Genomic DNA, 15456 nt, shown 5'->3' with positions numbered 1-15456 from the left:
AGTTAGCTCAAAAGCAGATTAGACGGGTGTAGTATATAGCATACTATACAAACATTCTTCGCTAGTAGCTACATTATTCTGACGCATCTGGATGTACTAGATTTGTTATTTATTTGTCATAATATTTACTGGAGAAAATATATTTACTTTATTGAAAACATATTTTATTATTATTTATACAATTATGTTCAGCAAAAAAGAATAAAAAAAAATGAAAGCTGTTGGAATATCAGTTGTAAAGTATGTATAAGTTCTGTGTTAGCGATTATAATGCTGCAGCAACAATTAAATCATTTCAAACAACAAAATTATTAAAAATAAGGAAAGTTTTAAATGTCTAATTTATAAGTAAGATCCACTATTGCACGTTGTTGCCATATGGCAACATATCATAAAGTAAGTTTTAAGTCAGGGTTTTTTCCTTCTGTTGATTTTAAAGTGTTCGGCGTCGGTTTCTATTTCACGAGCCAGTTTTATTTATATGCTATTGCAAAATTAAAACAGTTTGAAATGGATGCTGAATGCAAGCAATACCAATAAGAATAATTCTTGAGGTCTGCTACAATGATTTTGTTTGATTTGGGCTAATAAAAGTGACACGTAAACAAAATATTTACTCCAAGGTTTAAATATTTAAAAGCTCAGTTGCCTTCCTGCTTTTCACCGATTGAATTTCCAAAGTTACCAGTTCAGATTTTAATTAATAAAGTGAACAATTGTAGACAATTGTTTTAAATTTTTCATGAGCTACCTGTTTGCTGACCGTCTATAGCTTTGGATGTTAAGAGTCTGCTGAGATCAAGTGACCTTGACTAGGGTTGCCCTTAGGACAGTGGGTAGAAACTCAATCCCTTTGAGAATGCTGTAATTAGCCCACTGCCATAAAAACAGAGTGGTTTTAACAGATAGATTTAGACGTTTACACCATATTCAGTGGTTTCATTGTTATCAGGAATAATGAGACAACATACTTAACGTCTCATTATTCCTGATCTCAATAAAACCACTAAATATTGTGTAAAGGTCTACAATTTACTGTTATATCTAATATAATATGGCTTATTTCAAATCACTCTGTTCCCAAATTTTTGTGGCATCTATTTCCATGTAATTATGTAAACTATTGGCCTTGTGGTCTTTTTATAAAAACTTCCCTGAAACATTGAATATAGAAATTTTTTCTAACATCAAGCTGACTTAATATGCACAAATTTGAAAATTTTGGATTACAATTAAGGCTGTTCTCAACCTATTTCCATTGAAAAGTAGCTTAGCTGTGAGTTTCAGCTTAACAGGGTAATGTGTATCCATATGCCTGTGGTTCCTTGGGAACATCACCCACAACACCAGTGTGGTTACCATGTCCACGCAGCCTGTAGGGAGTTACGTACGTCTTAAGACACACATTAATCAGCTGGTTTCATGAACCTGGATCCTTTGGAGGACATTAATCTGAATTCCAGTCCACAGAGAGATGGGTTTCCATGCCCTCACAACATATAACTCTTAAGAACAAGTTTATTAAGAAATATTGTGCATGTTTTACTAATCATTTTGTACATATTTTAAAAACCAGAACTATATCTAACCATAATTGATCTCTAACAAAAACAACAGCATTACAAACTTTTAATAAAAAATTTTGAAAGCTTCTTTTATTTGGTCTTTTAAAATTCTTGATTCTGATTGGCTGGTAGGCGCAATAAAGATTCTTTATTTAAGATGCGATTCTCGATATTAACAAACCGTAGATCAGAACTTTTAGCTCAATAAACTCCTCATCCGCTTGTTAAGTGTGATGTCACGCGAAGCGGCTTCCGGGTCCAAGTGCTCTATCAAACTGTATGGAGAGACTCAACAAAAAATTATAATAATTGTTTACAAAGCGATGTAATACTTCTGAAAATCCCGATCGCAATACATACAGTTGAAGCCAGAATTATTAGCCCCTCTGAATTATTAGCCCCCTTATTATTAGAAGATTTTTTTCAATACATTTCTTTAATGACTCATTTCTAATAACTGATTTATTTTATTTTCGCCCTGATGGTTTGTTATGTTCTGTACGAAAAATATATAGCTTAAAGGGGCTAATGATATTGACCTTAAAATGGTGTTTAAAAAATTAAAAACTTCTTTAATGCGGGCCAAAATGAAACAAATAAGACTTTCTCCAGAAGAAAGAATATTATCAGACATACTGTGAAAATGTCCTTGCTCTGTTAAACATAATTTGGGAAATATTTCAAAAAGAAAAACAAATTCAAAGGGGGGCTAATAGTTCTGACTTCAACTGTATGCTTAATATCTGATGGACAGAAAGTGATGATTTTTTTTAAAATAAATTGTTAAAATATAGATGTCTGAGCAAGTCTAGAGATTGTTGTGTAAACCTTTATTTTATATGTATTTCACTTTAATGTGTGACATGACAAGTGGTTATAAACAAATGTTTTCTCAATTTTAATGAGTAGCGGTTTGAACCCGGAAACAGTATTTCATATGTCATCGGTACGTCACAACTTAAGTGGATATGTAGGGATAGCTGACGTGAAACTGACGTTTCGAAAGTGTCAAGATTCCGAAGCGTAAGTGTTTCGAAACACCCAGGTCATGTGACTAAAGAGCGATTCAAAGAGTTGGTCATGTCAAAAGCGTTTCAAGACCTGGGGCCTCATGAAAGAAGACTTGCGTTGAATTCATACTAAAACATAGAGTACACACAAAGCTTAAAACGTGCGTACGCAGTAAAAAATACAGATGTATGAAACACTGCGTACACGGAATCCCACACATATTCTCTTTGTACATCCGACTTAACGTGAAACTCCTCCCTGCCTCCTTCCCCTAATAAATATGCTAATGACTCTACTTTGGCAAAACCAAATGAAAAAGCAATGGTAAAAGCAAGCAAAACAAGAAACTTTGAACAGAATGTGAATTGGGGGTGCTCCTAATGGAGGTAGACCTGAGAAAAGCTGTGTTATTTGCAAGTTTGTCCTCCGGAATTAATAACAAAAGAAAAAAAATAGAGTGGGAGATGTAAAGGTGTAAAATGTAGTTGTGTCTATTTAGGCTAAGTGTCAATAGAGTGTTTCCCGCCCGTTTGATTTACAGAGACAAGAAAACTAAAGAGAGCAGACAACAGCAGCTCGAGTAGCGTAGCTGGTAAAACGCATGGCAAAATGTTTTGACTCTATCAATCATGAACCCAGTTCAAATCCAGCGTCTAATGAACTCATTCTTCTTCTTTCCCCCACTACATATCAGAATTTGCCTACTCTTCATCACGAGGAGGACAAGTAGGAATAAGTGTGTATTATGCTAAGTATAACATTAATAAGTGTGTATTAAGTGTGTATTATGTTAATAAGCATCACATATTATTTGTACATTTATTGAATGGAAATGGTTCCGATTCACATCTTCAGATGGTGCCTTTATAGCAATGTGCGTGCAGTCGATCGTTCCGATTTCATTGGGAAAACCGGAGACCGCTGCAAGTTGCGCTGCAAGTTGCGCTGTTTGCAATGTTTGGCTGGTCAACAGCATGGTATGGAAACCTTATATACCTGCTAGACATGCGGATCATCCCGTCCCATAAAGCTGGCATTGCACGGCTTAAAGATACTTTGCAGTGTGCAGTTTAACATAATTGCCTCTAGGAGTCGCCAATGGAAATAAAACAAACACACACAAGAGATGCACACACCAGACATGAAGCTGGCATGGACCAACGCACATTCTCACGTTCAATTTATCGTTAGTAAATCCAAACGTGAGCGTGAAATCTGGCGTACGCAAAATTTTTTGCGTACGTTGCGTTGATACATGAGGCCCTTGGTGAATCTGCGTTTGACTGACAGGGTCGGAAAAAACTTTATCTCTGTTGCCTAGTGGACTTTGCGCGTAACTGTGCTGCTAATGGCCTGAGTTTGACTTCATGTATTATAATAATGTTACTTTTTATTGACCGAAATAAGACATTTATTCTCAGTTTTCATTCAAATGTCAGACCAAAAATAAAACAGAGCACTTAAAAACTAACATCTATTTGAATCCATTATCTCTGCATGCTAGTCTGGAACTTTTACCACTTCACTAATCAAAGGTTTTCAACTTTACAGCGTGGGGTATAATTCCTCAATTTGCTTAACTTTCTTTGCTAAAGCTGTTCCAGAGCAATACATAAAAAATAACCACTAGGCATCACTGTAGAGACGGGTTTTGAAAAATTTCGAAGCTTCAACAAATTTGCTTCAACTGATTCAGTGTTTCATGAAGCCTTGCTTTGCCAACCACTACATTTATGTTGCTTATTAATAGGTATTAAGGTAGTTGGGTTGAGGTATTGGGTAGAAGCATGATGAAAATAATCTTGCTAATTATTCATTCAGTTTCCTTCGGCTTAGTCTCTATTTCAATGGTCACCACAGTGGAATGAATGGACAACTATTCCATCATATGTTTTACACAGAGGATGCCCTTCCAGCTGCAACCCAGTAGTGGGAAACACCCATACACTAATTCTCACAGACACACACTCATACACTACGACTAATTCAATTCACTTATAGCGCATGTCTTTGGACTGTGGGGGAAAAAAACGGAACACCCAGAGGAAACCCACGCGAACACAAGGAAATCATGCAAACTTCACACAGAAATGCCAACTGACCCAGCCGGTACTCGAACCAGTGACTTTCTTACTGGGAGGCCACACAGGCTTTATACTTGAAATCACAATAATTAACCCAGAACAAGCCAAATCATTGCCTACACTACCAGATTGCTGTTGTGTTTGCGATAAGGAAAAACGCTAAACACATGCGGGCATTTCTTCTTTCTTTTTACTAAACTAGTCTACAGTAACGAAAACAGGAGTCGCATTAGAAACAAACAGATGGCCAACCAAAAAATAACTCATTCCTAATATGTAAGTCCCATCTCATACTCAATACACTACAATTATATGGTATAAAAACAGCACTACAACATCCAAAGGAGAGAGATCAACCTATATTGTCTCTTACTAGATTTATAATGATTTGATCAGCTGTAGTCCGCCATCTTGTGGATGAACAACGTCAACTGTCTTTGCTAAGCTCAAAGACTAATGGCCGCCGATGTGCTGTCTTTCAGAAATTATAAATATTTAAAATAGGCATATATCCTTATAAATAAACTGCATAGTTGCAATCTAAACAACTACATTCTCCCCTAAAAAAGTATCAAAAGTACATTATGTTGTCCAACAGCTGCAATATTTGTCAAACTGTAGAGCGTCCTCTGCTTATCGCTGTATGTAGGCGGAGAAATACACAAGGGTGAAGGGTGAACAGGCAGTACGAGTGCTGTTATTTGCAGAATATTGCTCAGCTATCAGCCAATTAAATTCAAGAACCAGACAGAACTGTTGAGTATATATATGTATATATATTCAGTAATACCTTTGCTTGAAAAGACCCGATCTAATCCTGTTTATAGAAAATAAGCCTGTTCCCGAGCAGGTTTGTGCTACCAGACTTGTTGATATGACAACAACTCTCTGATGAGTTTTGAAGAACAGGCGGTTCTGGATCCTGTCAAATCGTCAATAACCAAATCCAGCTAATTGAGAAATTTACATACGAAGAACAGACCCCTGGTCTGCTTTAAGTTTTAACAAGGTATAAACAGTGACATGACTGAGAAAAAGATCCATTCCATCAAACCAAACAGATCTCTGCCTCTCTCATTTGTGACCTCTGCTGAACTGAGCCCATGTGAGATTATGCTTTGTGCTTTTTTCAATGTGTGCGTCTGATCCAAACCAGGTTTATGTCATTCATACACGAGCAGAGTGACCCTCGCTGACAATCGCAGCCAAACTGTCAGATGGTGTTAGGATAAAAATAATAGCCGTCGAGCCAAGGGAACAAAAGGATAAGCTGCTTTTGAAGGTAGTCAGCTGACAGCAGCTTAACAGAGAGCTTGTTTAACTCAGGCTCGCAGACATTCGTTTTCACAGTGTACTAATTACAGCAGAGTGTAAAGAAGGAAGCCGTTACAAACCCTAAAAATACACAAAGAGCCTAGCAAACAGGATCTTTGACCACTAAAAGGCTGTGAAGCAGCATCCGGAGGACATCATTGTGGTTTATTGGTGTCATAAACATTTTTAGATCCTCATCTTACTCTAATAAAGACTTCAGTTTAAACACACTATCCTAATAATAAAGCTGCTTTTTTTTTAAAGGACGTAAAACTTGTTGGTTTGCTGAACCAAAAATATATTCAGATTTAAACTGCTATGAAACAAAGTGTTCCTGGTTTATATTTCCTGTCTTATAGTTTTTGGTCAATTACTATATATTTTTAGCCTGATTTGATCAATTGATTCCGAAAAATCTGAGATTATCATGACAACACAAATGAGGGTTCATACCAAATGGTCCACTCAAAACACATTCACCACAACTACTTTTGCATCACTGCGCTTGGTCACACCTCATGCACATAAGGCCCTGTCCCAATTCTACTTGTTTACCCCTACCCTTTCCCCTTGGCCCTAGAAACAGAGTAAACGGTAAGGGCTTCAAATTTACCCCTAAGAAATGTGACAGCACCACAACACCAGCACATATCATCATGTCGTCGCAAACTCTTGCTTAATATGTGATCGACGATCATGACTGCTGTCATTATTCCAGTTATTTTTTGTTATTTATCTTCAGAAAATCACAGAAGGTAACAATATCATGTTATCATACTGATATAATGTTGCAATGAGCTGGTAGCAGTGGCCATATTCATCTATGTAAACAAACGAAAACAACATTAACAATATACCAGACACTGTAAAAAGGTAATTCCCAGTCACCAGACTTTTCTGACATGGTTTTCAAGTGACATCGAGTGTCAGATGTGAAAGTATGCTGTAGGATTGCAATGCAGAAGTTATAATTATCAATTGTAGATAGCAAAATTTTGTGATTAAAAACAAGCATGACTTTAAAACAAGAACACCCTTTTATTAAATGTATTAAAACATATGCATGTTTGTAGTAAAAATTCTTAAAACTGACAAAAAAATTCTTACATTTGTGCATTTCCTGACTTGCGTGTGCAGCCATGTTGCCGTTGTAGCTGGTGTATTCAGAGAAATTTTCATACCCCTTGGTTTCTTTTGTGGTCTTGGAAAATCTCTGTTTCAAGAGCTACAGAGATTCAAGATAAAGAGAATTGGGACACCCCTACCCTTACGTGAACATGCAAAATGAGGGTGGGGGTAAGGGGAAGGGCTAAAGGGTAGAATTGGGATTAGGCCTAAGAAAGATGCAGCGACAAGTGACCATTTATTTAAAAAGAAAACTAGCAACTTTTGGCAACCTCGGACAGGCTATGTTAGATGTATATGTTAGAGCAGGTCAAGTGATGCGACAAAATTGAGAATCCTTCAACTTTCTAAAACAAACAGCCACTTTTGTGAGTGACAGCCAATATAAGCATGAGCATCCAGGAGCCTCCGATCAGGGTGGAAGCACCACCTTCTGATGCCATCACAGTGTGGCTATAAGTCACTTTCTAAAACCTTTTCATTTAATGTTCCACACTGGTGAAATGATCTTCCGATTCCCACCTAAACTGCGGATACACTGGTACCCTGCTGAAAAATCCAGCCTAAACCAGCCTAGGCTTTAGCTGGTCGACCAGGCTGGTTTTAGAGGGGTTTTGGCTACTTCCAGGCTGGTTTCCAGCCATTTCCAGCCTGGTCTTAGCTGGTCAGGCTGGGAGATGACCAGCTAAAACCAGCTTGACCAGCCTAGCCAAGCTGGGAGTCCAGCCAAAACAAGCTATATCCAGCTTAAACCAGGCTGGTCAAGCTGGTTTAAGCTGGATTTGGCTGGTCATTTTCCAGCCTGACCTGCTAAGACCAGGCTGGAAACCAGTCTGGAAATGGCCAAAACCCCTCTAAAACCAGGCTGTTCAACCAGCTAAAACCAGCCAACCAGCCTAGGCTGGTTTAAGCTGGATTTTTTCAGCAGGGTACCCTTCAGACGACATCTAAAAACCCACCTTTTCATAGAACACCCGAACCTTGGTGAATAATACCAAAACCACCTATAAGAAGCACCTTTTCTCTCGCTCTCTCTGAAAAAGAAAAACTCCTACTCTAGCGTTACATTCTCTGAGCACAAACAAGTTACTTGGAAAAACTAGCACTTCTTGTGTGTATTGCCTCTTCCTGTAGAATCGCCAAATACCTCCTCAATTGTCTGATGAGTCTGCTGCTAAATGTACTAAATGTAAATCTAATGTAAATGTTAATATCAATAAATATGGAGATAAACAGCGGTAATGACCGAGGACACTTTTTATTGTACATCTTTATAATTAGGAACTTCGGATTCCACTAATATTTAGTGTTTTACCTTCACGATGTTTATTTTCAGTAGTAGGTCAGTGAATATCATCAGAAATGTTAGTTAAGCAACCTTAAGGTGGAAACGCCCACATGCGACTTCAGTCTCCACCCAGGGTGAAAAGCAGCGACAAAGTCGCTAGTAGCGTGAATAAAGCTTAACCTTGGATGTGGCTGTGCTTTGTTGTCAACAGGAAGTCACACATATAGATGGGGGTAGGGGGATATCCATCAGTGCACAGTGCTTGTGCATGCGTGTCCTATACTGACACTGAGGAGAAGAAACTGAGGTCTGATTTCCTGAAAGGAACTATAATAAACCTTCAGGGTCTGCAGTTCTGGAAATGAGATCTGGAAGTGTGTATGTCCATGATCAAATGTCCCGCAGAGTTTATAGGCCTGTCCAAACCTGTTCATGTACATGTCCTGCTGAGCTTTTACCAAAATGAAAGACATCTGAATCAGCTACATCTTCAGAGATGCTAGAAACTTCTAAGAAACTTAAATGAAGCTTATGTTGGCCTTCCAGGAGCAGGACACGCTTGCATGGCAGTTTCTAAGTTCTTCAATAGTTCTGGTGTGTTTGATTAGGATTGAATCTAAATTCTGCTGGAAAATTGTCCTCCACGATCAAGATGCAGACACCTTAGTGGTAAAACTTTTAGCAGTTTCAGCAGGTTACCACTTGGGGTGACTAAATGAGAGTTGCTTGCTGTGTCTAAAAGCTAACAAATAACATTTTAACTTTAGTAACTAAGCTACTAAATTTGTTTAATTTAACATGGGCGAGACACTGGAAAGCTAATAGGCTAAAAATCTTTTTGAAGACAGAATAAAGGCATCCTTTATTGCTTATATTATAGTGATATTCCAACCTGATCTCACGAGGAAACATACATATTTTACGTTTTGTCAGTTTAGTGGCTAATTTGTACAAATGCGTACACGTTTAGTCATACCAAAATGTATAATTTTAAAAAGGAGGCATGGCATCCAATCACATCCCTAAACCCAACCTTAATTGGGGATGAGCAAATTGTACTAAATTGTACGAAAGACATCATAAAAGTTCATATGTATTAGCCTTAGTAGCCTTAGTTACAAATTGCCGTGAGATAGCAATATTCTAGCAACTTAAGATAAAATATGAAATGATGTCAGTAAAGGTATTTTTTCAAATAGTTCGTTTAGCTTTTTATTTCTAGTGATAAACTGGTAATAACAAGGTTTGAAAGCTTCAGTGAGGAGTGTTTTAAAAGCACCCACTGGAATCTCAAACATGGTAATCTACAAGGTGACATAAGCATTCAATTTAAATAATACATTTAACTTGTTTACAAGCAATATCTCCATATATGTTAGTATGCCTATTTATACAATACTTACTCCCAGGGCCATTTACATCAAAGTGGATATTTAGCTGCACCATATTGGTGTTTTTGTAACATCTAGTTTTTATGAGGTGAGTTGTTATCCCAACAATTAACCCCCAATCTGGAGGACCAGGACAGACACACATATACTACAGATATTTTAGCTAACCAATTCTGATATAGGGACTGTTTGACTTCTTTGAAAGTGGCAAGTTTCTTTGCTAAGGCTGCGCTCATATCCGTGTTCACTCTGTTGATTTTAACATCATGTCGGCTGGCCCAGTTAATTGCCTTTTCCTTTTCCTTTTCTTGGAATTGGTGGAAGCAAACAGTGAATGGTCTTAGAGATTGCCCTGGTCCAGGCTTGTGGTGAAGTGCACGATGCACATGCTCTAGTTCAGGAGGGCTGTCAAACACGTTGTCAATGATGTCTTTAAGCAGCCCAGAAACAAATCCAACAAGGTCTTTTCTATCCTTGCTGCCTTCGGGAATGGTAATAATATGCAGGTTAGACCTTCTGGATCTCTTCTCAAGATCGTCAATTTGGACAAGAAGAGATTAATTTTGTGTCTTTAAAGGTTTAATCGATGTCTACGGGTTGACAAGTCTTTCGAAGTTTTCGCCAGCCAGTACTTCATTAGATGAGAGTTGGTGTTGGAACGAGCTTTCTGTCTCACGTAACGTATCGAGAGAGGCTTGTTTGACTGAATCTTGAATTAAGTTTGCCATGTCATCTTTTTATCTGGCCCGCTGTTTTGCCAACTGTTTCAGGTGTATTTTTGCTGCTAGCGTTATCGGTCGCCATCATAACTACTAACTTTCCAGCTAGGCTAGCACCTGAACGCGTTGCTGGCGCAGTACCTTGCTTCTGTTTGTAGTTGCTGATTTCTCTTATTAAACTTTCTGTAGTTCTTATATTAACTTATTTTGTGAAGTAATTAGATTGAAAAAGAAGACACTTTTTATATTTAAAAGTAAACTGGTTGAGAGATCCTTGCTCTCTCTTACATCACCAAACCGGAAGTCTTTAGCTTACTCAATTTACCTACTGCACATCTTTGGACTTGTGGGGGAAACCTGAGCACCCAGAGGAAATCCACACGAACATGGGGAGAACATGCAAACTCCACACAGAAATACCAACAATCATGTCACCCCTATTTATACAATGTACATTAGGGTTGGTATGATATGGTATGAATGAAATAGTTCTCTTTGTAAACTTTAGTGTATCTGAATCGAGGTTTTATTAATTTAACACTGATAATATTGCCGGTGTACATACCTGTCAACCCTCCAGATTCTTCCGTATGGTACCATTTCATCCCACTATCATCCCATTTAAGTATTTACCCACATTTCTCCCATATTTTAATCTTGAAAGTTGTGAGCAAAATTAACACAGAGCTGATCTCAAATGTGATAGAATTGCAAGAGAATTATGCTTTTGATTTATTTTTATCTTAAAAAGAACTTGAAATGAATATATCCCACAGTTTCACATATGAATGTTGACAGGTATGGCTGATGTCAGAGAACAAATTTAAAGTAACAAGATTTTCTAAGGAAATAAACTAGCATCTGCTCTCCACGACAGGTTTTACATAACAATCTCTCTGTCCTCGCTGTGTGCATAACCTCAGTGAAGTGTTATTGTTCAGCGTTAACAGATATTAAAAACTGAAGCACCATGTTGAGTGGCCCTATTGATGCAATGCGATCTTTTGTTTGCCCTTGTTAAAGCACTCAACGAAGACATGAAACACAGAAACCCTGAATGTCGTGGAAAAGGGTATTAAATAAAGGATCAGACAGAGGCCAAAACCCTGATCACAGACAATCAATGTGTTATTCAATAGTACTTCACACCACAGCACTGACGATTAATGAAGAACACACAGTCCTTATCCTTGACTTTGTCTTCATTGAGTAGACAGGATGTTTTTCTTCCATGGATCTTTCACTCTGTGCTGTTAAAAAGCATTTTACTCTGAATTTAGCAAGCCACTGTTGTTCTAAATTTGGTGACATATGTTAATCGCCACTTGCTTGCACGGTTTGCTGCGCATTGATGGATTTGCTCTTCAGTCTTTAGACTTTCAGCAGTAAAATTTAAACTAAGCTGGACTGAACTAAACTGAACTCTGAAAACTGGACTGATGTAGTTTTAGTTTACTAGAACTTCTATGTTAAGCTGCTTTGACACAATCTACATTGTAAAAGTGCAATAGAAAAAAGGATGAATTGAATTGAATTTTAAATACAGAAACTTCCAGAAGGTTTTATAAACTCGGTCCCACTTTATATTAAGTGTCCTTAACTACTATGCACTTGCATCAAAAAATAAATACAATGTACTTACTGTGTTCATAATGTATTTGAGAACACTTGTGGTGCTCTTGAGTTGGGATAGGGGTTGGGTTATGGACAGGTTTGGTGGCATGGGTAGGTTTAAGGGTGGGTTAAGTTGTAAGGGATGGTCAACATTGTATTTACAAATGTAATTACAGAAGTTAATTACTGATGTAATTACATGCAGGTATTTAATCAAGCAGAAGTACACAATAAATACATGCATTTACACAATAAGTACATTGTAACAAACTATTAATCCATGTGTAAGTACATATTAGTTAAGGGCACTTAATATAAAGTGGGACCATAAACTCTTGGACTGGACTCAAGAGGTCTTCAGTTTCCATTCAGTAGGAACATAACAAGGATAAAGAATTACAGTTGGGTACAAAACAGTCCCTTAGTAACTTATAGAGGTTGACATGGCTTGTTAAACAGGTAATTCAGCATTTGGTGCACCTGTTATCTGTGAACTAAGAAGATGATGAATCATTCTTAGAAGTGAAATAACATTCAGAACCGCCAAAGACATTTCCACACAACATAATCTTGCCCACACACTTCTTTTTCTGTAACCTTACAGTAAAATAATGCTGGGTTCCACACAATCGATTTGTGTTGGAAAAACATGAAGGGAATAAGTTAACGTATTAATTTTTTAACAAATTGAAGTGGATTGAAGGTAAAACAATTGAGTTGTCCCCCCAAATAACTAAATAATTGTGTTGTTTTAGCTCTTTTAAAATTAGCAGTTTGAATATGAATCATCTTTTTTTTGTGTACAAGAAACATGTAAATAATTACAAAAGCTACCATAATATACAAATAATACTCATTATTTATATTATGTGAAATACATGCATGTGAAACATGCGGTCACATTAGCAATATTTATTTGACCAACTTGAACAAAAGGGCAGATCTTTTTGGGAAAAATTTGTAAAACTCCCCAACATGCAGATCCTAGGTAAAATGGTTGGATTTCACTTCACAGAGTGATGGACTCCATTGGGTTGTTTGAGGAAGAAGTAGAAATCTTTGTGAATGTACACTACCATTGACTCCTTTTACTCACTCAGTTGACAAGTTCACAAATACAATCAAAAGGGGATGTGGTCTTGTTGGGTTATGGATGTGTTTGTTTTAGTGCTAACAAATCTCAACATTATTTGGCAAAATTCCCTTAGTTCACCTTAATTAAATCACCAGTGAGATGCCTCACATAAATGCTACCAAAATAATTGTATGTACTCTTGCTATGGTGGTTCAGTGGTTAGCCTTACAGCAAGAAGGCTGCTGGTGCAAGTCCTGGTTGGGCCAGTTGGCATTTCTATGTGGAGTTTGCATGTTCTCCTCATGTTCATGTGGGCTTCCTTCGGGTGCTCAGGTTTCCCCTACAGTCCAAAGACATGCGCTACAGGTGAGTTGGGTTAACAAAATTGCCCATGGTGTGTGAGTGCATGTGTGAATGCAAGAGTGTGTGGGTGTTTCCAGTACTGAGTTGCAGCTGGAATACATATGACGAAATAGTTGGTGGTTCATTCCGCTGTTGCGACTCCTGATAAATAAGGGACTAAGCAGAAGAAAAATGAATGAATGAATGTACTCTTCCAAACCTTTATGACTTTCTTTGTTTTGCTTAACCTAAAAAATACATATGTTAAAGAAAGCTGGAAATGGGTAAAAGTTTCTACATCCTTGTTCTTAAGCCAATTCAAGAGTTCACTTATAGCTGATGATTGATTATAAAGCTTGTTTGGCATGCTGTCCCGGGAGAGAGCCCTGAGCTCATAAGATTCTCGAGTCCGGGGCTCCCTCCTGTTTGCATGGGTAGGGGGGAGTTTGAGCTCAGGGAGAACTCCTGTGCTGTAGTAGCTAATGAACAGTTAGTGATTGCTCTTAAGAGATACTTACTAGGAGCATGTCTATGTGCCAATTTGGATTAGTCAATTAACTTAAGTTGCATGTTTTTGGATGGTGGGAGGAAACCAGGGAACCCGGGGGAAACCCACGTGAGCACAGAGAGAATGTGTAAACTCTGCACAGAAATGTCGGCTGGCTTGGTAAGGACTAGAACCAGTGACGTTCTTGCTGTGAGGTAGCAATGCTAACCACTGGGCCACCGTGCCACCCATCTAGGAAAGGAGAAGTAGTAGGGGTGTCATTCTTCAAAATGAAGATGGCTGTTATATGGAACTTAGTGTATTTATAGTGGCTTAAAAAACATCTGATTGGTGAATTATGAATCGAGTAATGCGGGACCGGCTGCTAGCAATCATAAGCACGTGATCCTCTCGAAATTAGTTCATATATAAACTCCACTTATTGCTTATTAGCTGATATGCACACAACAAATTGACTCTTGCTGCTTTTTAAAGATAATTAATTAAAATTAATTGAAAACACAATTCTTAAGGTTTTTTTTTACAACTTAATTGTTTTATGTTCAATCCACTTAGCTTAACTCCATCTAATTTTGTTGTCGAAACATAAATGAATTGTGTGAAACCCAGCATTTTTACAGTGTGTGTAATGCCATGTAAAAGCATTATCTATATATTTAAAAAAAAAAAAAATCAGACGTGAACATTTGCAGGTACTCTAAAAGAAGTGCTAACATACAAGTGACAGATACTTAATGTAATTTTTGAGCTGTTGACATTGATGTTTGGGCTGTGAGGTCAGTGCCGGTCTGGTAAATCTGGCACACCTTAGAATCTCATGTAAACACTATTTTCTGTGTAGCCAGTTTACTGATGGAAACACATAAAAGCAGTTTCTGGAATAATCAGATTTTTGAGAGTTCTCACAAAAACTGTCAGTGGTTACCAGTTTTCCACCTTTATTCAAAAACAGATTTGTTAAAAGTAAAATGCAAAGCAAATGCTGACAGAATTTCAGTTTTGGCTGTACAGTTGAAGTCAGAATTATTAGCCCTCCTTTGACTTTTTTTGTCTATTTAAAAAAACAAACAAAAAAAAAATTATGTTTAACAGAGCAAGGACATTCTCACAGTATGTCTGATAATATTTTTTCTTCTAGAGAAAGTCTTATTTGTTTTATTTCGGCTAGAATAAAATTAGTTTAAATTTTTTTAAACATCATTTTAAGGTCAAAATTATAAGCCCCTTATTTGTATATTTTTTGATAGTCTACAGAACAAACCATCGTTATACAATAACTTGCTTAATTACCCTAACCTGTCTAGTTAACCTAATTAACATAGTTAAGCCTTTAAAAAGCTGTATAGAAGTGTCTTGAAAAATATATAGTCAAGTATTATTGTCAATATGGCAAAGATAAAATAAATCAGTTATTAGAGAT

General features: G+C 37.3%; 2 long non-coding RNA genes across 2 annotated transcripts in view; both read left to right on the top strand.

Moving 5' to 3' along the window:
* Nucleotides 1–15456, top strand: part of LOC147839797 (uncharacterized) — a 516604-nt gene that overhangs the window by 211932 nt on the left and 289216 nt on the right. The window lies entirely within an intron of this gene.
* LOC147839800 (uncharacterized) lies at nucleotides 11508–15118 on the top strand. The gene is made up of 2 exons (XR_015515219.1): nucleotides 11508–12779; nucleotides 12829–15118. It is a non-coding gene; the product is annotated as an uncharacterized LOC147839800 (long non-coding RNA).

The sequence above is a fragment of the Danio rerio genome, chromosome 18, assembly GCF_052040795.2.
Source record: "Danio rerio strain M-AB ecotype USA chromosome 18, GRCz13ab, whole genome shotgun sequence".
Classification (NCBI taxonomy): domain Eukaryota; kingdom Metazoa; phylum Chordata; class Actinopteri; order Cypriniformes; family Danionidae; genus Danio; species Danio rerio.
The sequence above is the reverse complement of the archived record's forward strand: the minus strand, read 5'-3'. Positions and strand labels throughout refer to the sequence as shown.